At 39.4% G+C, this 26,359-nt stretch overlaps 1 protein-coding gene across 5 annotated transcripts in view; it reads left to right on the forward strand.

Annotated features, from left to right (window-relative positions):
* rad23b (RAD23 homolog B, nucleotide excision repair protein) overlaps window positions 1-26,359 on the forward strand; it is an 88,723-nt gene that overhangs the window by 36,830 nt on the left and 25,534 nt on the right. The window contains exon 11 of one of the 5 annotated variants that reach the window (XM_055019380.1): window positions 25,532-25,606. The exons of the other annotated variants lie outside the window; for them this stretch is intronic. The gene's annotated coding sequence lies outside the window, so the exon portion shown is untranslated. The remainder of the gene's footprint in view (window positions 1-25,531; window positions 25,607-26,359) is intronic. 5 annotated transcript variants of the gene reach the window in all.

Consider the following 26,359-nt stretch of genomic DNA (forward strand, 5'->3'; position numbering starts at 1 on the left):
AAGTTGCGTCATGGCAGCAAAACAAACCCCAAATTATGTAAGGCACATTCATGGTACTCTATAAGCTCAGCAGCTGTACGTATTAGGATGTAAAATATACCTTTCAAGAAATCCCAGTTTTTCATCTCATGCTGGTTTGGTGTGTTTTTGGTACTTTTTGTTCAGTCTTTTTAATCCTTTTATCTGTTTCCCAAAACCTTAACTTAGAAACAAAACTCAAGTAAAGACAGAAATAAAGATCCAGTTCAATTCAAGTGAATACAACTGTGCTTGAGAGGATTTAATCATCCCAACATGAAATTAATAGAAAAAAAAATATACAGCCATCAAACACACATTGAGTTCACCACAACTTCTTTGCCCTTAAGTCTTTCCCAAACATATTTCTGATATTTCAACCATTTCAAAAACTGCTCCCACTGAGGCAAAAATTAAGAGCAGATTGCTGTGTAAAATTAAGGCAAATGAGTGCAAAAGGTTTGAATCCATTCAGATATGTTGCACAGTGTCAGCTTGGAAACTGGCTAGATGGTTTCAGATATTCATCTCTAGATTTAGTCTGCGATGCCAGGGAGTGTTGGTCACAAGTGATGGGAAACTGGAGCATCCAATGGAAAGATGGATAGCTGTAGCTTCAGCAGTAACATATGTATTGTATTGGACCATTGTGTTGAAAAGAGAGCAGAACCGGAAGGCAAAGTTCTTGATCCGACCGGTCAGTCTACGTTCCAACCCAAACCTACAGCCATGAGCTCTGGGTAGTTACCAAAAGAATGAGATCATAAATACAAGCTCAGACATCTGGAGGGAGCTCAGAGTCACCGATTCTTTGCAAGAATCCAACTGAGGTGGCTTGGGCATCTGATTAGGAAGCCTCATGGGTTTTCGAGGCAACTAGGAGGAGACCCTGGGGTGGACCCAGAACTCACTAGAGGGATTATATAGCTCATCTGGCCTGGGAACACCTTTGGATCCCCGAGGACGAGCTTTAAAATGTTACCAGGATGTGGATAAGCATAAGAATGTAGATGGATGAATAGATAGTTTCAGCTCTGCCAGTGAAAGCAATGACAAGTTTTGTCTGTACACCAGGTGCACAAGACCACACTTTGAAAATGTCTTGTAGAGAAACTGGTGTCACAACTTGCTCTTGTATTACACTTTCTGCATTGACATCTGATCTCTACTCATTGTTGAAAATATTTGGAAATTACTGTATCCATCCAAACCTCAAAGTTTGCCAACTTGCGCAATTACATACGTGAATGATCATAGACAAGGGTATCCATAAATATTCCACATTGTGCAGATACGCAGGTGAGGTTATGATCCGTGATTAACTCCATGGCAACATCCCACTCCTGAATACCTGTGTCTCTCATTCTTAGACTGGCCTACTTTCACCCACACATGACTCATCGCTGGCCTGTTATCTGATAAAGACTCATTGTCCTTTCCTCTATTTTGAGAAAACAAGTTTGTCTACCTGGCTGTTTACTGTCATTATTTTTCGTATATTCTACCCATTCCTATAATAATATCACTTATTTCACATGCTGTCAGTTCCATATAACTGTGTGTCTCTTACACTGTTGTCACAGCATCCAATTACGAACAGTTACAGGTGCTGATATGCTCTTATCGCTTGTGGACTGTGTGGGAGGTTTGTCGTGCAATTAACTGCCACAAGGAGCCCATACAAAGTCCAAGAATTTACAGCGGGCTTGCCTTAACGACAGGACAAAAGGGGGAAAAATTAGGCCAAAGGAAAACCCTCTCCTCTGGAGTCCATGATGGGAGACCACAGAGATTAGATTAGACAGGCTTTCACATGTGGCGCTCTGGATTTCCTTTGAGCTCAATCACTGATTGCAGCTTTGTAACAGGTTTCCAGTGACCTGCATACCTCATAACAGGAGAAACACTTTATTTGCTTGCCTCTTCACTAATTGCAACAGCAGAAGCTCAGTAGTGTTTTCCTTTCTTTTTACTCCTCTTGTATGTCTTTCCTTTTTCTAGCCATGCTAATGGAATGGCATTGGACATTACACTGTTGGTCAGTCTCTTGGTTTGTCTGAAATATTTCAGCAAGCACTACAAGGATTTCCATGAAATTTGGTAAAAATCATTCTACCAAAAGGTTGAATTGTACTAAATTTGGCGACATGTTATTCTCTTTCCATTGAACATCATCAGATCAAATGTTCATTGAGACTAGAACTTTGTTTTTTAATGAAAAACCAGCAGAACCAGTTCCCATTATTGATTTAAATGTTGCATGCCAACACACTAAACTAAGATGGTGAACATCCATCCATTATCTATGCACCGCTTAATCCTCATTAGGGTCGCAGGGGGCTGAAGTCTGTCCCATCTGACTTGGGGTGAAGGCAGGGGACACCCTGGACAGGTCACCAGTCTATCACAAGGCTATATAGAGAAACAATCACACTCACATTCACACCTACGGACAATTTAGAATAGTCAGTTAACCTCAGCATATCTATGCTGACTGTGGGAGGAAGCCGGAGTAGCCAAAAAAAACCTATGCATGCACAGGGAGAACATGCAAACTCCATGCAGAAAGATCCCAGGAATGTTGGGATGTGAGCTCGGGATCTTCTAGCTGCAAGGCCAAAGTGCTAACCACCCCGCCACTGTGCAGCCTGGGTTAGATAGTGAACATGGCAAGTATTAGTATGGTAGTGTGTGGTTGTTGGTTCTTATGCCACTAAGCTTGCTAGAGATGCAACATGCCAAAACTTTGAAAGTAAAAAGGCAAGTAAAAACGAAGGAAAATAGAGCAACACTTTGCTGAAGCACGGCCTCAACTCTTCAGGTCTTGCTTGTTGCCCTATCTCTTACTCTCTTTCACTGTTTCCATGTCTAAATCACTGCTCCCAACCCTTTTCCTTCCTGCTCTTCTTTCCTCTTTTCCCTCCTCCTCCCCCTCCACTTCCTTCTGCTTCTCTTCCTCAATCTTATCCTCCTCCAGTACAAACGTAATGGCGAGTGTCCATCCAAAACTCTGACTGACTGCAGAAAACCCCAAAGGACACTGCATACTTTCACCCTGCCCTAACATGCACACGCACCGCACACGCAAAAACACAAATACACATACCCCTCTCAGCTGCCTGTCTAATCACCACACCCATCTGCTTGACATCAGCCTGTGATGTCATCATGGGACCAACGCTGGCATGCTGTCCAGCGCAACTTCATCATCAGCATCATCATCCTCTGGCAGTGGCTCGACAAGCCTCGGATGGGAGGCAGCTGGATTGTAACAATTCCTTCGCCCTTCGCACATGCATTAGCGTGTGTGGTTGTGTGTGTGCGTGGGGAGCAGAGGGGAGGCTAAAAGACGCAATTGCTGTAATTCAAACAGTCTGAGCCAGACGAAGCTTGACTCTCTTTGGCTGCTTTGGCCTGTTTATAAAGCGCTCTCGGGGCAGATTCACAACATGTTTGTCAATATTTCAGCCGTGAGATAAATATTACGCTGACAGTGCTTATTAAAGTGGAAATGGGAAAGAGGAATGTGAGGCAGCTGAGAGACGGGGACTGAGAGAGAAGGGAAAAAACATCGACCAATGGAAGGAGAGGCTGAGCAGAGGAATAAGTTGGTATGGATGGGACTGGACAGGACAGGATGGGATGGGATGACAGGGAAAGGCGACTCGTGACAGGACGGGATGGGACAGGACATAAAGGGTGGGGCATAGACAGGAAAAATGGGCACAAAATAATGATGACATGTTCGAAATTTGGTTGTGAGAATGATCAAGGCATCTGGACGTGAACTCTTTTGCCTTTATCTTGTTAGATCCATCTACAGGCCTGTATATATGGGACTGACTCAAAATGCCACTTCAGTTTTCACATTCGTCGTAAAGGAGAAACGTGATGGAATGGAAAGATGCAGCTCATTGGGCTCTATGGCACAGAGAAATAAACTACATCAGACAGTACGTGTTATTAGGATCAGTTCATTGATGGTTTTGCTTTTTAATGAACTTTGCCAACAAAACATAATCAAAAGTATTTTTTACTGCTGGACCTATACTTTTGAGCCCTAAAAACCAAAGTTACACCATTTACCACACACAGACGTACTCATTTGTGATGTCTGTCAGAATACTTTATCAAATCTAAGCTTACTATTGCGATATTTCACTATAATCACTTTATTCTACGTTGCAGTTAAAAATTTGCCAAAAGTAAACCATTTCCTCTAATAACATTCCAGAAAAAACTAATATTCTGCATTCCTCAGCACAACTGTGAGGCCATTAACGACTCAGCTGTGACCAACAGTCACATGACAAAAAAATGAGGACTTTTTAGCTGAACTCGGCTGAACTGCAGGCAGTGTTCTGCAGAGCAGGTAGGACACATGCATAGAAGCAACTTAAAAATATAAGTAGTAAAGTATCTATACTATGTAGAGTGATTTTTTTTAAGTATCAGTGACAAATGTGAATATATGGAAAAATGTTGTACATATTGATTCCAGTTTTTTTTCAACTTCTGTAAAATAGATAGCCATTTTTTACAAAAATATTTTTATTTGTAAAGCTTCTAAAGCTTGGGATTTAGAAAGTATTCAAAGACAAATTTAATATATACATTCATTTGGTTCTGTACTGGGGGCTAATGTGAATTTCTAATAGATGTTACAATGCTTCAATATGTCATAAGTCATGCAGTTGTCAGTCAGGGGTCAGAATTTGGTAAATAACAGCCTTGTTCATCGGCTCTGAAACACAGTTGGGTTCAAGAGCCTTTCTACCTCCACTGAGGAGGTTGCATGTTTGCTGATGTCTTGCTTTGATTGTCTGTTAGCAGGGTTTTGCAAAAACTACAATGTCGTACTGCATTACAATTTTCAGACAACTTTGTGGAGAGGTGGAGCATGGGCAAAGGAAGACACCATTACACTTTGAGTTTGAGTTTGGTTTTAGTTACGTATGTAATTCCATTGGCCTTAGTGGAAGTCTGTGCTCTCTGAGGGCCCCTTTTTTGTAGTTTTTCATTCCTATAGAGCATTATTCATATTGGCACATAAACTTATTTCACCTGAGAATTTAAAAAATCCTTTTAGGTAGATCTATTATATGGAAAATGGGGCAAAGCAGCCTGTTCATTTAATGTATTGCACCTGCAAGCCTTCTGAAAATGGCAGCAGGTTGTGGTAATTAAAGTCTAGTCTAAGAACAGAACCTCAAAGGTGGAAAGAGTTAAAAGACAAGGTAAATATGCAATAAAGACATTTTGAATTCACTATAAGATCATTAAGCTAACTTGTGAATTAAGTTAAAGATAAATGTATTCAAAGAAAAGAATAAGATAACGAAAAGGCATTTTTATTACCCTGTTGACCTCTAAAGTCTTTGTCACTGCAGCTACTCATGATCATAAATTCCTCACTAGAACACAAATCACCATGGTAATCAAAATGATCACTTAGTTTATCGCTGTGTCGCCGCTGCCAGAGCCCAATAAAAACTGATTCAAAAATGTTTCATGAAGCAGAACGGTTATTCCAAATTAAGCAAGAGTTTTAATGGTTTGACTCGAATCTGCCTTAATGACAGTTAAGTCACAGGGTGTTATTCTGTGCATTTGTGGGACTGCAGTTGGCTTTAGCTCATTCAAACCAACTGTTGGTGAAAACTTATCATGAGGAGCTGCGGCACTCTGGCGCCTGTGAACTGAGTATATCAGCTGGAAGCAACCACAGTGTTACAACACACCTGGAGCCCATCCCGGGGACAGACAGACAGACAGACAGACGCACAGAGACAGACGGGTGAGCCTGTAACCTCGAAATCTGTGACAGCACCCCCTTGTTTTTACCGATTAATTGCTTCATTCAAGGCAGCAGATGCTCGGAGTTTTTGGGGTTGAGCTCGCTATCAGATATTAGTCTTCACATCATGTTACCATTCTGTATAGATCACCTCCAGATGTTGACATCTATAGCTCCCATTCACAAAAGCAAAATACCTTTCAGCCAGGCACGTAATGTGAGAGAAAGACTATATTTTACTATTGTTTTTGGTGTTTCTTTGAGCTTACCTGGCCCAGCAGAAATCTACAAAAATAGTCACTGGAGAAGATGTTCACTGAGGCAGCCTTCTCAGCACGAGGCCCTTGGCCAACGGCCTTTAACCCACTTAAGGGTGTAGAGGACTAAAGTATGTAAATCTGATGCAAATCTGATGATCTGAAATATTCAGTTTCTGCGAGAGAGCCCTGCAGCTGCCAAGGGGAAAATACTGCATAGAGTGTACAGTATTCAGCTGAGTTGGACAGCTGAACTCATCAGTGACGAATGTTTTACATTAGGGTAATAAAGTGGACTGGAAGAATCCACATTGGATCAATAGAGCGGGGCAGCTTGCCAAAGCCTGTCATTAACCGCATATTAATTCTGGCAGCAGCCGCCGAGCCACATTCTGATCGGGGTGGTTTCTAGAGGAGTGTTTACCAAAACAAGACTTACAGCTCTGCTTTAGTGGTTTCACAGAGCTATCCAGTGACGTAGGAATCCTGGACATATTACCGACTTTATGTACGCATGCAGAAATGTGAGGTCATGGCAGCCTTGTAAGTGTACTTTCTCACCAGAATGTGTTATGTTGTGGACTGATTCCCAAAGAAAATTAAAGCCTGGTCCTGCTGAGGATCAAAAGCAGAATTTTTCTTTCTTTTCAGCTTTGTGTGAAAAGCTGTTGACTGAAAAAGTTGCATTAACACAATTTTACTCAAACAGAGGCTTTTGCACTCAAAGTGAAACTCTTATAAAAGCTCATAAACATAGTGCGGTGAAAAAGGAATCACCATAAACTTAAATACACCTCATGGGCTTAACATCGGCAGTGTATTGAATATCCTCCATACAATCTTCACCTGATATCTGATTCTTCTCACTCCAAATATAAGACATGTGTCAAAATGTTCCTCTCCTAATTGACCCCTAATCACATTTGCTGAACACACAGACGTCTGGGGGGTCCGTCCAACTTATCTCTCCAGCGGGTGTCATGTTTGCTCGGACCTTTCTGTCTTGCAAATGCACAATGCTGCCAAAGCAGACTGTATTTTCTGTGAGTTTTTATTTTTAACCCCTTTTGCAGTTGGTTTTGCTTTCTTAGATCTGAATGTTTTGCAATCCCATTTCATGCTCGGGGCCTAATTTCATCACTTTAATTTGTTTGATATAATTTTGTCCTTCTGTTTGAGACGAGCTGTCACAACAAAGAGCTGTTTCAGCTGAAATGAATTCCTTCTCAGTATTTCCTCAGCTTTGTGTATCAAACTTTTGGGGTCTTTTGAAGAAAATACAAAAGAAAATAACTTCATAGTTTAAAGAATAAATGTGCAAAATATACAAGATGCACTAAAGGCACAAAGATGTTGGCAAAGATGCGAACAAGGAACTTTAGAGGAGCATAATTTAAGAATCGTGCATCTGGACTAATAGGCTGGAGATGATGGAGGTGAGAGTTCATGCTGATACTTATTATTGGCTGATTAAGATGTATGATGACCCGTGACCTTCCCAAAATCGAAACCAGTTGTGGCCAAAAGGCAACACTAATAAAACTGATCTTATTAGTCTTCATGCCAGGCTAATCAGACAAAACTGTAAAAGAAAAAACCTCTTTGTCTGTCTCTTTCTTTTTTGCTGGGATTTTTAACCGCTTCAAACCCAACATCTTTCTTTCAGAAGTGTGAGATTTCAACATAAACAAACCATAAAACCATATTGCAGATAAAATGCCCAAACTGTGAAAACAGTGCATTTAAATAGAAGGAACACTTTGTAAAAGTCAGGAAACATGTTGACTTTTACAACGTGTTTGGAAAGTCCGCGATGTAAATGCAGTGAGCTACAGATAATTATTTCACGTTGATTTATTCCAGTCGGGCTAAAAGTGTTTAAACACTAACAGGCCTGCGAGTTAATTGGATTTTTATTAACTTTCTGATAAAAACAATGAATCTAAAAGAGTGTGTAGCTATGTCGATTTGAAGTGACATGTTAAATCCACACAAAGCACAGCAGAATGTCAAAAACAAACAAGGAACATGAGTTAAAGCCATATTTCCTATTAACGTTTTCATATTCTAACAGGCAAACTGAATCATTGGCTTCACCTCCGCTGCATCTCTGACATCAGCGCTCAGTAAACCATTCAGAAGAATTTGGCAGCTCATATCTGGCTTTAATTAGGAACTCTGTCAGTGCTGTTTGGAAGAGAGAGGCACAGAGAAATGCTGCGAAGAGGGGCGTGATTTTGCAATCTGAGACAAATTAAACTTATCTTTGTGATTGGACTTTCTTTCAAAGCGCTCATGTCCATCAGCAAAAATGTTCACAACACGAGCATGAAAAGTTTTACAACGCAAACATATTCGTGTTCATGAAAAGTGACACCGCATGAGGGTTATGTGACGGAAACAGCCAGTGGTTTTCACATTGAACTAACATGGTGGAAAGTGAGGGTGTTGTGGTCGGGCTGGTGGATTGGAGGATGTGGCCTTAAACTCTGGTGACCTGAGGGTTTAACTGAGAAGGTTTCAGCTCCGAGTTCCATAAGTCGTAACCTCACTTTAACCAGAAATAGAGTTTTTCAACCACCAACGTAATCTGAACCAAGCTGTTTTATTTGTCTAACCATAATCCTATTCTTAATCCTAATGCTCTATTTTTTGCTGCAGAGAGAAGTGATCTTCACATGATTTATGTCAACAACGTGCAATCATCGGTTGCACTTTCAGAATTGTGCTCATTTTCCTTTATTGGACCATGTGCACATCATTAGAACAGTGTATCCACTTCACTGTCTATGTACTGAACTGTTTTCTGTGGTTTGCTATGAAGAAAGTGATTGTAAATTCGTCACCAAAAATATGCATCTATTGGTTTGTTCTGTATGAAAGACGCCACAAAATTATAATTAATGATATAAAGTCACTTTTATATACTGAGAAAATAGTAACTCACTATGAAGTGTCACTTCACTCTTGAAAAAACAATATTTGGGCTCAGTGGGGAAAAAAATGTCAGTTTACATCATTCTTGTTGATTCTTGTTGACTAATGACAGCTTTTATTGAAATTATATTCAACCAACAAACTACATTAAGTTTGGGGAATTAGCTTTTCAAGGTGAAGAAAAATCTGATTATCAAGCCAGACAGTTTCAATAAGTTCCCTCAGCTTAAATTTAGCTTTAAATCAGCTAATCCAGAAATTTGAGTGTGAATTTCAATTTGGTTGATGCAATTGCCAACAATATTATGTCAGCTCAACCATCAAAATAAAGTTTGAACCTTAAAAGGTTTCTCTACATGGGTAAATTAGATTTTAATTAGAATCATTTGGTTTTTTCTTGCAGCTATGCATTTAATTCAGTGATGAAAATAGGTCCCCTGAATTACTTTTTATTTGAAAGTGTGCAGGAGTAACTAACTTTGAGTAAATATGGTGCATTCAATGGCTCTGGATTTCAAGTCTCAGAATAGGAAAAATCAAAGAAATGCCAAAAGTTAGATTCTCAACCACAACTTCTGCTTTGTGCATAATTCCTGGTACACAGTTCACAACAGCTTCTCTGCTTTTGAAGTTGTATGACAACTCACTGGATGGACCTGCTGAGAGCAGTGAAAACCGCAAACGAAGAAAGGGGGCTGTTGTTGAACACGAAAAAGACCAAAATCATGGTTATTGACGATAGCCACAGTGATGCAGATAGAATCTTTTCTCTGGACGGTGAAGAAGTGGCAAGCTTTGAGTTCCTGGGTTTGGTCATCAACGCAAAAGGGAACTGCACCCAAGAGATCAAAAGAAGACTAGCAATGGCCCGAAGCATAGTGCAAAACATGACCAAGCTATGGAAAAGTAAACTTGTTTCATTCCTCAAGGTTGGACTACTGAGATCAACAGCCTTTGCAGTGGCATCATATGGCTCTGAATCCTGGACTATGAAGTCAGCAGATAAAATAAGATTGGATTCTTTTGAAATGTGCTGCTACTGCAGGATCCTGAGGATACCGTGGAAAGACAAGAGAACAAATGCATCTGTACTCAAGGAGCTAGGAGTTGAAAAAACGCTGTGGGCTAACATCATCGCAAGCAAACTCAGCTACTTTGGTCATGCTACCAGACATCACTGCCTTGAGAAAACAATCATTCAAGGGATGGTTAAAGGAAAGAGAAAGAGAAGTGGACCTGCACTGAGTTGGCTTGACGACATCAAAGACATCACAGGAACTGGAATTGTGGTGGCTACTGGAGCTGCTGCTGACTGTAGACAATGGCACTCTTTCAGTCAAACCACACCAGCATTTACTTGTGCTACGTGACTTTAGACAGAGAGATGATGATTTGCTGATTGTAGAAAAGCAACTCAGCAAGCATAGAGGAAGCCATGTGTTTGGTCAAGTTTTGACTTCCTACATGTGAGGTGCATCGAATGCAACATTAGTATGGAATAAGTGCTTAGTAGTTTGTGCTATTCAGCATCTGGTTCAGGTATAATTAGTAATCTCTTATAAACAATATGATTTTTGCTCCATTTCACAAAATATTTGTGAACTAATTCATTTCAAAATCAAATTCAATTTGATCAAATTAAATGCAGCTGTATTGTCAGTTATCTTTAGTCCAAACCAACATGAGCAACACGTTTTACTCTGAGCTTAATCCAGCTCTGTCACAGAAATATTTTGTTTAGATGAATATGTTTCACCGGGTTTTAGGCTTCGTTATATAAATATTTCAGTGTTTCTGGTCTCCATAAGAAAAAGAGGGACATTGCTATGTTGTCATGCATTTTGTTCTTGGCAGTCGGCTCTCTGGGTGGCTTTGTCATTCTTTTTTTGGTTGATCCACCGCTCTGGTTGAGACAAGCTGGTTGATTCCTTTACTTTGCATTCACAAATGGTTTGAAGGTTGTCCAGTGATTTGCTTCACAACCAAATGCCTGCAAAATAATAACATTCCCATCCTTTATGTTTACTGGCTATCAGCAAATGTTGTATGTAAACTCACTAAACCAAGATGTTAACTATAGTAAAAAATAACATGCACAGCATCAACATGTAACCAATATAAGTGTGTTATCATGATGATAAAAGCTTTTAGCCTAAAACACTCCTGTGCTGAGGCTTTACTGAGGCACTAGCATGACTGTGGAGTCTCAGTCTTGTAAATTTGATCATTCCAAATGAAAACCTGGACAGGAAACCCACTCATGAGGAATAGAAAGTGTAATCTCGTCTTGGTGTTCACAGTCAGTGAGCAGAAAAGGATTAGCACCGCTGCAGGAAACTGAATCTTTCCAGGTTATGTCCAGAATGTCAGCTGCAAAAACATTAGTAGCTACAACACGTTTACTGAATGTGGTTGAATGCATGCTATATTTTAAAAATCAAATTCATGTAGCTATATGTATATTTTTTTCAAGACAATGAGCATAATAATACTTCAGTAGCTACAAGAAAGAAAGCTGTAGAAAGAATCACATCACATTGTTCTGTTGACAGTAAATGCCGCTGTAATTTCAGGTACAATACAACAAAAACACAATGTCAGGATCCTCTTCTGATATGTATATATGACGTCATTGTTGATGTCTCCTCCACTTTTCTGAGACACTATTGTCAGTATTTGTCCTGAATGCAGCAGCAACACAGACCCATAACAGTACTGAAGATGAATTCAGGCCACAGAAAGAAAGCAAAAAAGCATTTCAGGCACTGATTGCAGAGATTCACAATAAGATCAGAGCATTTCATTGGTCTACCACAGTTAAGCAAGTAATATTCAACACACAAAACATGCACACACACTCACACTGTCATATACATGGGAGCAAAACAGGATTTTATTAAAGTTGTTATATTCAAATTGACATATAGTGGATAACGCTAAGCTGCAGGAGGTAACTGTGGTGACAGATACTGCCAGTTATAACAGTAATTATAACAGAATTAATAATAGCAGAGCATTGTAGGTTGAGTAATATTCTACTCAGCATTGTCTCATATTATGTTTAGGACTTCTATTGAAAACACTTTTATAGGATCAGTGAGTTACCCGCAAACACTCTGCCTAAGTGAAGTTATGATTACTATAATGATATAATGTGCTAACCACCTCCAATTTTTCCCCGTCGACACAGAAAGATTGATGGCGGCCATTCAGACCGTTCCCTGAGGAACCCTTTGAAATCCTGCAACAATGTTGATGTAACAAAGATTCATTGTGACTTTTATAAAATAAGTTGTCCAATAAGATTGTGAAAATGATTGATTGCCTTTCGAGGAAAACATTCCTAATTTCTAATAAGCTGCAATAATTTCAGAGCACTCCGCTCCATCTTAGCTGGTTATAGCTACAGTAGACGTAATGTCTCTCACTAAATAAATTAACTTTTGCAAACAATGATTTTCTCTAAGGGTTTTGACCACAGGAATTTGACAAACTCCTGCTATTAATCCTGGTTAAATACCAAACTCCAGACAGCACAAATATAACAGTAAGCCAATTTAAAGTCCCGGCTTGGTTTGTAGTTAATTGATGCATTACAACTATTGTTTGCTTTATCTTCAGTTGCAGCGTCATCTGTTTTTAATGTTGTTGAATTAATCAGTGTGTAGGTGCTTTAAAAATTTAAAATGGATTTTGATTTGGAAGCAAGAGAGTGTGTAGGGATTTGTTTCGCTGGATACACTGTATTTTTCTAAGGAGTCATGTCAGTCCAAGTATTTGAAGGGGAAAACATCACATCCCGCTCTGAGTAAAAGATAATTTACAGTGTAAAAACGCTGTGGTCCCTTCCAAAAAACTGATTAAAAGCTGAAATTGAGCAGCAAGTCATCAGATGAATCAATCATTCCGTGATCATAGATGCCACAGTTGGCTGATCCAAGTGTTGATCTGGCTCGACGCGAGCTTTTAAATCAGATCGCAAATCTACTAATTATTCATTGTTACTTTTGCTGTGGTTCGCCGGCCTTCTTAAAAAATGGATCGAGTCTCTCCTGCTGAGTGAAACATGGTTTCAATAACAACACTGTAACGATTTGACAATCATCATGGTTGCCATTCGCCACATCTGAAATCAGCACATTCTTGGCTCCATGCGTCACCTTGAGGCAGCTCAGAGGAGCCATACCTCTTGTGAAATGAATGTATGCTGCTCTTATAATATTCCTGCCAAGGTCAAAGGTTAAAAAGTCTCATCTGACAAATAATACTTAAACTGACCCGAGGCAATCACTTGAGATACTGTTATGTTGTGAGTGAAAAGGAGCTTGATTTGTCATTTGGCCAGTGAAATGAGCTCATCAGTACCACATGAGGCAACATCTGGGGTGTAATGAGCAACTCCGAGAGTTCTGATTGAGAGGCTGGAAAAAGCCAGAAAAGTCCTCTCACCTAAGATACGAACACACATATAAGATGTAAAGACAGAAAACTGGGTGTCGAATTGAAGCATTTCTCAAGTGACCCAACAGGCGAATGGTTAGAATGCACACCCCATTAGTGCAAATACCTTCAAGCCTGAACCTTTACTGCATCTTATTCCTCATCTCACTTCCCTCTTCTAAGTATTTCTCCATACGCTTAACCCTAAACCTAACCGTGATATTAAAGAATCAATAGTACAATGAACTTTGAAATTAAATTTGGAATGAGAAATGTTCTCAGGTATTATTGAACAGTCAAAAACCCAGCTACATTGTGTGTGCATGCAAAAGATCTAAGTTTATGGACCCTTTAGGATTTTTTCCAGATCATCATCTCTGTATTTTCCTTGCCACTGGAGTATTTAGAGACAAAATGAATTTAAAAATGAACTAAGTGAAGAAGTTTAAAGAAGCCAAACTGAGCAACAGTGCTTAACACATGACACAGACTCACAGTCAGTAAGAAACTTTAATTCCAGCCCAGATAGTAAACACTAACATGTAGATTTTAAAAAAGTGTTGCAAGTCAGGATAGAGTAAGAGTCAAACTGGCAGCAAGTGTAAACGAGGGAGTACAAGTCATAAAAAGTAATAGAAATACTTCCAGGGTGCAGGAATGTGCAAATTAATCGCCTGAGAGTGTGCAAGGTTACATAATGTGTAATATAGACAACCTGAAATGTGCAAAAGTATGACATTAATCCTATTGAAGAGCTGTGTGTTCATGCAATGCATAGTGTCTATGCTGAGGGAAGAATGGTGTCACTGGGGGTCTCTGGCCTTGTTAAAGAGACCAACAAATGCAGAACTTTTACTTGTAATTTACCATCTTTAAATTGCAGAATTGCTGCCTTCAAGTAAGCAAACAATCCAAATACTTCTACCATCAATACATAAAACTGGGAAGAACATTGCATCTTGTAAATTCCAAGACGTATATGCTAAAAAAAAAAATGCAAATTCACAACATGTAAAGTAATCACAGGACCTTCAAATGCAAACATTTAATCTGAGGTAGAGTCTGTGAATGCAGCATCCTGTCGAATGTTTTACAAGCAGACATGAAGAGCAGAAAACAAACGCAGCATAGGTTTTTAATTTGTAATATGATTTTCATTACATCCTGGTCCTATAAAAATATATGCTCCCTTTCATTCCCCTGCCAGGCCGTAAAACCCTAATTGATTATTGTGCTAAAATTAAATAAACCTTAAGCTGGATTTTATGGCTTCATGCGTCCTGCAGAGCTTGGTAAGCAAACTGAAGGTGACATTCAGGGCAACATGCTGCAGCATCAGACCCAGTGAGGTACGTCACATCAAACTGTGGTGGACTTGCGTTGCCATTTTTTAATGATCGTGATTATTTCATTGGGCGCAGCAGTGAGATATATGAATTTGAAAAAAACAAACACTGGATCAGCGGTGTTTTCCGTATTGTATAAAGTCGATCGATAACAATTTCATGCCTGCATCTCCTGCAGAGTGATACCTGCAGGTTGTATTTGCATTGCCAGGCATGAACACTGCAAACAGCAGGAACTAACTAACTCAGTCATTAGTGAAACGTATCGACTCCAGCTGCCTTATGAACACATTATCTCATATTTTAGATAAAATTTTTATGCGCCGTTAGAGGAAATTGCAAAGTATTATTTGATTCCTGCTAATAATTATTAATTAATTTCACACAGAATCTCCAGCTGCAGCAAGTGTTGCAGTTTCGTTTCATTTTCTTAAGCACAGTGAAGCAATTTTTCAAGGAAGTTGCTTTAAACTGCAGTGTATGAAAGATGACTTGCATATGGTGTGTACGCTACATGCAAACAAATATTGTTTCCAATTTTTCAGGCCTCTGAGCCAAACACATGTTGGGTGGAATTCAAGCGTCAGTCATCTGAGCTGAAGCCTGTTCCTTTATGTCTAAACACATACATTTCAGACAAACCATCACAAACAATTATTCTAACTTGTCTTTAACTTTGCTGCAAATATGATCAAGAAGAATTCAAGATATCTTAGAGAAAGCGAATCCAGAAACTCTTCAGTGGAGCAAAAAATGTTATTGTAAACTGAATGTTTAATCACCCAATCATAGTTTTATTAAAGTGATGAGAGTCAGAGACTTTGTACAGTTTGACAGTGATTAGATTCAGGCCAGGAAAGGGTGCAAAACTAAGTCAAGGATATCCTCGCCGCACCCTGCCTCAGCAGGCAAGCTGCCTGCTGCCTCACGCGCAATGCTATGCTCACAATTTTCCATCATTCATTCTCATTCCAGCTTTAAGTTCAGAGAAAAAAAAAGAAAACATGTTTGTTTAAAACGTCCCTCACACCTCTTTGTCTTCGCTTTTACAAATTTCTCTCTCTTTCTTGTCCTCATTACTTCTGCTTTTCTGTCGTTCTTTGTCTCTCCCTCCCTTGCTTTCCCTTTGTTTATCCTCTCCAGCACGTCCTGTGGTCCTGTGGTCTTTCTTTAGTGTCCATATGCTCTTAGTATTAAATTGGGGGGGAGTGAAGGGAGAGAGGAGGTGGGCAGCTCAACCCTCCTCCTGAGGGAGCATCTGCTTCTCTCTTTCCTCTTGTTCACCATCCCTCTCTCTCTAACTAACAAACAGCGCTGACCTCAGACAGTTGGATACATTACAGAGGCGCAACATGATATAAAGCAAAAAATATGCAGCCAAATGACAAATCAGGTTAGGGACGTGACCGAGCTCCAGTACATCACCAACATTTGCAGATAATTGAAATAGCTGTTCCCCTCATATGTTGTAATCGGACAAAAACATCTTTTCAGCTCCGATACTCTGCGCGTTTATTAGCATTTGGGTAAAATGAAAGGTCATGTTCCCCAGGTGCTCTTCATAACAGCCTGCAAAATGTTTTAGTTAAGCTGCGACGTTGTTTATATTATAGCTCCATAGCAGATAACTGAAACATCTGACTCACACTGTTAAAAATGAAGCACAATTTAACCGCTTGTGGCAAATCAATCAAATGTCCAATAACGATAAATAGCAATATTTTGCAAAATGTGTTTTTTACCTTCAGATATTGTTGCCACTCAGCTGTCTGTTGTTTGTGTTATTGCTTTAGTAACACATTGCTTTAAGCTCAGTTATTTAGCGTTTACAGGCAGAATAAAACTTCTATTAAATGGTTTATTACACACTATATTGTGTAACAGTTACAACTTCTCTTGTGAAGAAATAGTTTTTATTATTCCAAGTGCGTTTTATGATATTGTCGTTCATTGACATACGTTCATACACTACACGTAAATGCTATGAATGCTAAATATGCAAAATATTGTCAGTAAGGCTTTCTTGTCTTTGGAACTCTATGAGGTAAAGTCCTTATTTTCTATGCTATTGTTGTTGGACTTTTAGATTAGATTGGGTGGAGGAGCTTCTACCAGCTTCCTGCTTATAAAACACGCTCACAATCAAACATCAGCAAGAAGAAGAGCACAGCAGAAGGTCACCACGCAGGCACCCAGGTGATGCAAGTAAAATGCATTTTAATTGCTTTAAGCTGGTTATTTCCTAGAGGTGGTGGCTCAGTGCTGTCACAGCACGGCAAAAAGGTCAAGGGTTTCCTCCTCCAGAGCAAAGAAATGCAGGTCAAGTGAGGTGTTTACTTTGAAATACAATGCAGTCACTACTTCCTGTATAAAATCTACTTTATAATGAAAAGCAAATCAGGAATTAGAAAGTTTGTTAATATTTTTTTTTCCATTAAAGTGCCACTCTAGTGTGATTATTGCATCAATGGTCTGATCTCACAAAACTAAAGGCCAGTTCCACTGTCAAACTGCATTCAGGCTCCTACTGCTATTATGTGCTCTTTCTGTGAGTCTGCATATATGGACACTCTCCTGTGGGACATGTCCATAGTTCATAGTTCAAATCGTATGAGCGCGGTTTTCCGGCCCCCCCTTACAAAATATACACATACCGAGCATAAATGATCCTGGGAGGAGATCAGCGTGGAGGTTTATCTGTAAGTGACAGCATCTGGTTGCTCACTGTTGTGGTTATTTATTGGAGAGATGCTTGCATTTTCACCCAAACGTCCGCATTGGATTTACAGATGTTCATGGCATACCCGACTTTTTGGTCATTTGCTAAAATGTAGAGACTCTGCACACAGGGACCGATCATATGAGCAACGCATCAAGCTGCGAATGAGCATAGAAGTCCAAATTCACTTTTTTAAATTTCAAAATGGCAAAGCAATGTCTGTCATATTCCTTCTTTGTAAACTGAAGTCTTTTCGAACTTACACACTACAGCTTTGACTTTAGTCTGTAGGAGTTTAGTGCTTTAGCTTTAGTGCTACGTTGCACATTCTCGGGGGAATAATTTGCACATTGTTTGCACAAGTTTCTCTGTGACTTCTTTTGACTCATAATCCCTTTATTACCCTGCTAATTTGACTTGTAACACTGCTTCTTATTTGTCTTAAAACACTTACTGCCTACTGACTGGCAACACTTTTTAATATATATGTCGTTGTTAATTGTTATGCAGTAAAAAAAGCAAGTCAGATTCCCGGTCTGTGAAAACCTACTTGGCAATAAAAACCTTTCTGATTTAGATTCTTAGGTCTTAGGATGAAGACGGGGATTGGGCCTGTGAAATGTGTCATGTTGCGTTGTGGGATTGATGCAGAAAGCAGTGCATAGGATCATTGTGTCAATTAATTATTTAAAGAATATAGCAAAATGTTGAATAATAGGAATATTTCTCCATTCATTTCAGGAAATACAGGTATTTGCTTTCATGTCAAGAGACTACAGTTTAGGTAAATAAAGAGCTACAGATGTGTAGCTTAGCTTAGCATAAAGATTGGAGAATCCTGTAAAAACACAAATTGACATTTTTAAGTTTTGGTTTTAGTAAGGATGAAACTAACAGCATATTACTATTATTGTTATTGGTGGGCTTTAAAAGGCATCGACAGGCCAATTTAGTTACCTTCGTACAGGCTAGCTGTTTCCATGTTTCTAGTCTTTATGCTAAGCTAAGCTAACCACAATATTAAACAGACTCAAATGTCAAACTATTCTTTTTTAAAGAGCACCTCTAATAGCAAATATCATTATATTTAATACAAGTACAAAATCGTAATGCACTCTTTCTTATGATGATCTGCATCAACACAGGCTGAACATGCTTTGATAACAACAAGGCATTAATACCGTTACTTTGCGTTGCTGTATTTGGACCAATCTCCTTATAGCCTCCCAGTTGGCCTTATAGCCGCTCACAGCTTGTAAAACCATCTTTTTACTATTTATTTCACGATCACCTCAGATTTGATTGCCATCTCGCTGTGTAAACACACATCTTTACTGATCAACTCTACACTTTCCAGACATTCATCAACAAACAGAGCAACAGAGGTGTTATGCGCTCAGTATGTCCATAAATTACCAACGAACCCAGTCACACACCCTAAAGCAGTCATTTTCCATGAGCTATTCCAGAATGACTGATATAAAATTTCATATCTCCAAACAATGCTTTGAAACGTTTCGTGAAATACATCAGCCTGGTGTTGCCCGTGAGAAGCTGAGCAGCTGTTTGAAACGAGCCGAGTAACAAGTTCGGCCTCTAAAACACAGGCGACGTATAATGTATGTCTCAGTGGGCGCAATAAATACCGTAATAAAATTATGATAGTGTCAATGTTTCCAAGTTCCATGAAGCGAGAGCAGCAGAGTGAGGTCCAGGCACTTATGACAGAGACAAGGCCTTTTGTTATGTGACTTATAAATTTGAATGAGTCCTATTACATGTGGCACTTAACCAGGAATATTTATTCAAATTCAGCTCCAGACTAAACTTCTTCTTCTGCTCTAAGTCTAAAAATATGGATTACCACTATAGGCTATTTCCACCTGTAAAAGATCTGGGATTGCTGATTTCATACTTCTTCCAACCATATTATTTTCATTTTTAATAATATGGAAGAACATTGCAGTGTCTTCTATTGTATTCTACTACAATAGAAGTGAAGCCCATACTTTTCTATGATTATGTAATTCCCTCTTAACTACCTTTTTATTCCGTCTTGCTGACTGTGTCATTAAAGTTGCCTAAAATACAGCTCGGCGCTTGCGTTTCTTGTGTATAAAATTATGCCTCCAACCCCTTCGCCATGTCTGCTCTGCCGCACAAACACGGCCTGAATCTGCAGGGCACCATCCCTGCTCTGCTGACTCAGGCCAGATCTGGGCGTGGGGAGTCGTCTTTTTGGCACCAGAGCAGGAGTGCGGATCTGGAATTACTGGGCATCACGCCATGTGACAGTGGCGTCACACTTGTTTTCTGCGTGTAAATGCATAGCAGCATGCTTTATATCAATACGATTACACAAAGGGCTTTCCTCACTGCGTAGGAAAGGGTGTGTAAAGGGAGCCTGCCTCTGTATTGTTGATGAGTCATGTGTAATTTTAAAAGGTATGGCATCCCTTTCAGGACTGCGTGTGACATGTCCATACCTGACAACCATGTGCAACCTCAATGTGAAGGGTTTGGTTCGTTTCATGAAACCATAAAGCCTCTGTTACATTGAGCTGCAAGCCTCGTGCAATTGCATCATCGAGGAACAGATGTTTGTGACATTTCACATCCAAATTCTCTCTCTCTCTCTTCCTCCCTTCGCCTCACTCTGTTTCTCTTCTAATGCACTTCACTCTCATATAAACTCATTCTTTTTTGTCAGTGCACCTTCTGGGACGTTTACAAGGATTTCCCATTGAACACATAGTGATGATGCATTAACTCAAACAAGATTAGATGATACACAAACAAAGCAGCACATCACAGCAACCATGGTTTCACTCTGCATTTATTCAGGAACAAAAGGAGAAAGGGAGAAAACAAGGATAAGAAATAATGACAAAATCATGCTGTCCTTTTGGCAGCAGAAACAGAGAAACAGTGCAGGGGGAATCCAGGGAAACTGAGTAAGCATCTTTAATTTTTTTCTCCAGAGTGTCGTCAGCATGCATTGCGGTGGACTGAAGATGAGGCAGCTACACATTCTCAAGGTTCGACTTCGGTCTTGGTGTATGACAAGTCATCTGTCAGTTTTAGGGTTCTTTATTGCTTCTCCTTCAGTGAGAAATGAGAGCAGATTTATCAAAGCGAATGAGCAACCCTATGTTTTGTTGTGAGGACTGTACCAGATTTCTACGAGGCTAATTACAGGCCAGAGGGGGTAAAAGCTGAACCAAACAGCTTAACACACATCAGAGAGAAGAAGGTTTCTGCACTTCAAAGCCTTGTGAACGTATGTATCCTCAAACCACAAGCTGCTAATATACTGTACCAATAAAAAGAGCTATATTAAGTGAAATATAATCTAAATAATGACTGTCAGGCTACGCAGGCCTCTGCACGTTTTGTTACATCTGCTTCATGTTTTGTGTGTCTTACTACATACAGCTAAGAAAGACGAAATGCAAGACAGGCACAGCACACAGCTCTCTCCTTTTGTTTTGCCTTTAGAGCATAGTTAAGACATTATGAGAAATTTATTTGCTTTGTTGCTGAAAGGAGATTGGTATCACTCACAGGTCAAGTCTGGATCAGCCAAAACACAGTTGTGCACATAACTCCTCTTTATTAACCCTTTGAACCCCAAAACCTGCCAGCATGTTTGAATGGTATGTTATCTTTTTAAAAAATGACCAAAATTACACCATCTATTAGATCCAGAAACTGTAAAAACACAAAGAATAGTTAAATCGCTGATCATTTATACTTCCAAATAGTCTTTGAAGAGCTACTTGCAAAACGGAACTAAATCAAAGCTTAAAATCCGGATTTTTTTTTTTTTTTTTTAATAGAAAAATCGCTTTTTTTTTCAGGTGTCATTGAAAAAATATTGTTTGCACTAACCAGATTTTGTAACAAAAAAATTTCAAATGAAAATTATTATTATTATATGTATATTCTGCACTTTTCAGTAAAACTGTGAAGCTGTGAAAAACAATCAGTTGACAAAGATTCACTTTTCAGCTGAACTGCAGGCTGTGTTGGTATCAGGTCTGGTGTCAAGTTCACAATTTAAGTGGTATTATACACTACTGTTCAAAAGTTTGGGATCACTTAGAAATGTCCTTGTTTTTGAAAGAAAAGCATTTTTTTCAATGAAGACAACATTAAATTATTTCGAAATACAATCTAGACAGTGTTAATGTGGTAAATGACTATTCTAGCTGGAAACTGCTGATTTTTAATGGAATATCTCCATAGGGGTACAGAGGAACATTTCCAGCAGCCATCACTCCTGTGTTCTAATGCTACATTGTGTTAGCTAATGGTGTTGAAAGGCTAACTGATGATTAGGAAACCCTTGTGTAGTTATGTTAGAACATGAATAAAAGTGTGAGTTTTCATGGAAAACATGAAATAGTCTGGAGGACTCCAAATTTTTCAACGGTAGTGTGTATATATATATATATATATATATATATATATATATATATATATATATATATATATATATATATATATATATATATACATATATATATATGATATGTGTGTGTGTTGTGTGTGTGTGTGTGTGTATATATATGTGTATATATATATATATATATATATATATATATGTGTATATATATATATATATATATATATATATATATATATATATATATATATATATATATATATATATATATATATATATATACATATACATGGTATGTGGAGTCACAATTTTGCAAATAGTTGCACATGTTGTACATGTTGATGCTAAATTTATTTTGACTATATTAGAGTGAAATTTACACTTTGGTTATTACACAGTTTGATAAATAAGATATAATGTGTATACTAAAAAGGCTAATTGTTTGCCACTCTGTACAGTCTATATGCTAAGCTAAGCTAATCAACCAATATAATTTCCCAGCCAGAGTTTTTAATTGTTATTGTTCTTTAAACGTTCTGAGAAGTTCAGCAAATTTCTAGCAATGTTTTCAGCGGGAAGTTATATTGTAGTTTCCAAAATGTTCGCCTTAAAGGCCGTGTTCTGAAAACGTTTTCTGAATATTGCATTGAGAATGTCCTTCCATATGTTATATGTAACACCCCAAAACATCCTCAGGATGTTACAGATACAATGTTCTACCTTTGTTAATAATCACATGACTGGAGCATTTTATAGAAGACAGTCTGTCATCTGATGCCATGACCACATCTTGAAAGAATTTTTTGAATGCAGTTTTTTCTTTTGTTATCATGTAACATAATCTGACAACATCCTCCAAACATCCTGTGAATGTCAAAACGTTCTGTCTTAGTTCACTTTTAACCTCACAGGAACATTACTTGAAATGATAAATATCCTTGAAACATTCTCTGAACATTAAATTGAGATACTTTCAGTAAAATGTTATTAGTATTTGTAGGTAATGTCTGCCAATGTTGCAGGAACGTTCTACGCTTGCTGGTTATTGTATAGTTTGAATAAACAAGATACATTAATAAGCTTTCGTGACATCTGAACAGAGTCAGGCCAGCTGTTTCCCACTCCTTCCAGTCTAAGCTAAGCTAACCAAAATAACTGCTTTTATAGCAAACTGCACATCATGGATTTGCAATGGGTGACTCAGCAGAGGAGTACTGCTGCTTAAGAGGCTGACAGTGAAGGGATCTGCATGTGAATTCTAAAAAAGAAATTGTGCACCTTGCAGGTGGTAAACATGAATGCGTGCAAAGTCAAAATTGTAACTCTGCTGCGTGCATCTCCCCCTCTGCAACCTTTATCCCCCACCCCTCGATCCCCCAATTCTCTCACACACACAGACAATGTCAATGCGCACACAGGTCAAGTAGACGGTTGGAAATCCATGCCGCTGATGGCTACCTTGGGAAATATCAGAGCTTCGCAGAATAGATGGAGCCATTTCTTCCCACACCTGCTGCTTTGTGTTACTTTATCCCAGAGCATCCTCTCTGGTCACCTTATCCTTCCCTGAAACCAGTACAGGGTCATTAGCAGGATGTTTGCCAAGAGGTTTAAAAATTATAAGCAGCACACACAAAAAAAAACAACAGTATTTTTAGGTACATATTAGGCAAAGCTTCTATTTGCTTGCAAAATATAAACAACCGCCCCCAGGTGTACACAGGTAACCAGAGCAGTAGTGGATGCAGTGACATCGGACACCACCGAGCAGAATTGCCTCTTTTCTCCGTGCCACGGGAAACACAGGACACAATCTAGGCCTCTCACAGTCAACGAGCTAACCAGCCACACAGGCCCAAAGCTTGGGTTACCACCTTCCTCTTTTCTCTTTGTGCATCTCTACATTCACCTGGGAGAACGATAACTTGAGCTATTTCAGGCCCTGAGGTGGAATTAACGGCTTTTTCACACTAAAGTGGCCCAGAACTTTCTGTGAATTAAACAGGAAGAAGCCTAAACCCTTAACTGTCCACTTAAACATCTGGAAATATTATCATAAACATACTTCATAAAGAGAGTTCATTCCAACGTGATTTCCTCTATGCAAAAAAATCACATGAAGGAAGGCATAGTTTGCATGCACACGTGTGTGTGTGTGTGTGTGTGTGTGTGTGTGTGTGTGTGTGTGTGTGTGTGTGTGTGTGTGTGTGTGTGTGTGTGTGTGTGTGTGTGTGTGTGTGTGTGTGTGTGTGTGTGTGTGTGTGTGTGTGTGTGTGTGAAATGGGAGAGGTTGATGTTTACTCAGGCCTGGGAAACAAACCTAATCTGAATGATCCACTTTCTCAGAGCATAAATTTCTGACATAATTAAACACTTCGCAGAATATCACCAAAGAAGCGACTGATGGCAGGAGCGTGTTTCATGTGTCTCAACCGGAACTGCAATGTTTGGCCAAATAAATAGAGGGTATCAGCTTTCCCGCAAGCCCACTAATTAAATGAGGAGGCTTTTTTTAGTGCCGCTTTGAATCATATCAGCGTAGGTTAGATAAGGCTGCATCTCAACACAGAGCACAGAACTCAGGCAGTCAGGAAAACTTATGAGTCTGAAGAACTTGGTCTTTGAATTTTAATCAGATTCGCTTCCAGTAAAAATATTTGCCCAATCAATCGTTTCCCCTAGAGAGAAAGACAAACAATCATCACACCATGGGTCATTAGGCAAAATGGGCATACGCCTCTGTGAGTCTGTGCCCAGAATCCCAGCTAAGTGATGTTTTGATCAACATTAGGTCCACTTTGGTAGGTGCAGAGCTTGCGCTGCGTACCAGAATGGAAAGAAGATCTCATTAACAAAACATAATAACTGTAGGCACCAGAATGCAGGCTTGGAGACAATGGCTTCTGGCCGAGTTTACACAAAGCGGTGATTGGCTTCTGATTAAAATACTGGCAACATAACGTATCGGTATGTTACTGAAAGTCAATTTGCTATGCAGTAATTACGGCAATTTACTGTTCACACCCCTGTGAGTAAAAATAACCGGGAAGAGCACATGTCCACAGTGCTTTGAGGCAGAGAAAAGATGGTGGAGGGAACGAAGGCCGAGCAGCGGTGGAATGAAGGTCAGGTAGCACCTGTTTAACATCAGCAACCAGCAGCAGGAATATGAATCAAACCATCTGGGTGCAGCTCTGCCCATCAGATCATTGCTTGGCATGCGGTGTATGTACATGTGTGTGTGGAGAGAGACACAGAGACGTGAGAAAGTGCCCCAAGGGAAAAGCAGAGATCATTTCCACAACTGCTCTGCTGGTGGAAATGTCCAAGGAAGTTAGCAATTATCATGTCTCTCGCGCAGGCCTCTGTGGGTTTAACCTCTCATCCCATTTGATGCATACGCTGAAATTTGCACTAAACATGTTCAATCAGCCAGGCCAGGTTCAGCTCGCCAATACGTGCCCCATAAAAAGGCCATTTACAGACCACTGTATCCACTGAAGTTCAGCAATCTAGCAGTTAGAGGGCTCTGACCCTGTGCACTTGTGGGAATTGTCTTACAGTAAACGCTAAAATAATTTTCATGTGCTTCCTCTTATGTTTGAATAGAGTCCAAACCAGTTGTAGCTACCTACAGTGACATCATCACAGGGAGGTGTGCATTTTGGCTCTGACTGAAAAAAGGTATGTAACTGAGAGTTTCCTTTCTTTCTGTTCACCTCCTCCTGATGTGATGAATGGAGGCCAAGAGAACTTCTACTGCTCCATGTTCACTAAACCACGGCCACGTCTGAGCAATCCAATGGAGAATTTGATTTCAAATCTTGTTTTTATGAGGGATATTATCCTTAATTAACAAACATGATTCCCTCCCAAAACTGAACAATCTTGCCCGTTTACTAGACTGATATTCTCATATGTCTGCATTGTCTTATCTGTTGGTAGAGCTCTGCTGAAAAACATCCCGACATGTAGCAATAGCACAACAAAGCAATGCTCGGATGATAAACTGAAGACAGTTATGAGATTGGTACATTACATTACGAAACTAATTAGCCAACATGTTCAATTAGTTCAACAGATAACACTGAAACGAACGCTTATACTCTATTAATGGCATCGTCCATTATATTTCTGAAATCTTGTCCATCAGTTGGTTCCATTGCTCAGGACTCTGGGAGATATCCTTTTTCCCCGGCTTCATCTCTCCATCTTGGTTCATCCAGTACTCTCTGATGTCAATCAGGTCTTTACCCTTGAAGTCTCTGACACTGGCATATCTCCTCTTTCCAATCTGGAACATGTTGCCGTCTCCATTACTGCTGCAAACGTAATTGCAACACATCTATGCAGCCCTGAAGAATGAGATCGGCTGGGTTTTTGAGTACAATCTTGTTAAATAATGCTTAACAATAATCCATATCTTTAATTATGGAC

Source organism: Amphiprion ocellaris, chromosome 17 (assembly GCF_022539595.1).
Source record: "Amphiprion ocellaris isolate individual 3 ecotype Okinawa chromosome 17, ASM2253959v1, whole genome shotgun sequence".
Taxonomy (NCBI): Eukaryota; Metazoa; Chordata; class Actinopteri; family Pomacentridae; genus Amphiprion; species Amphiprion ocellaris.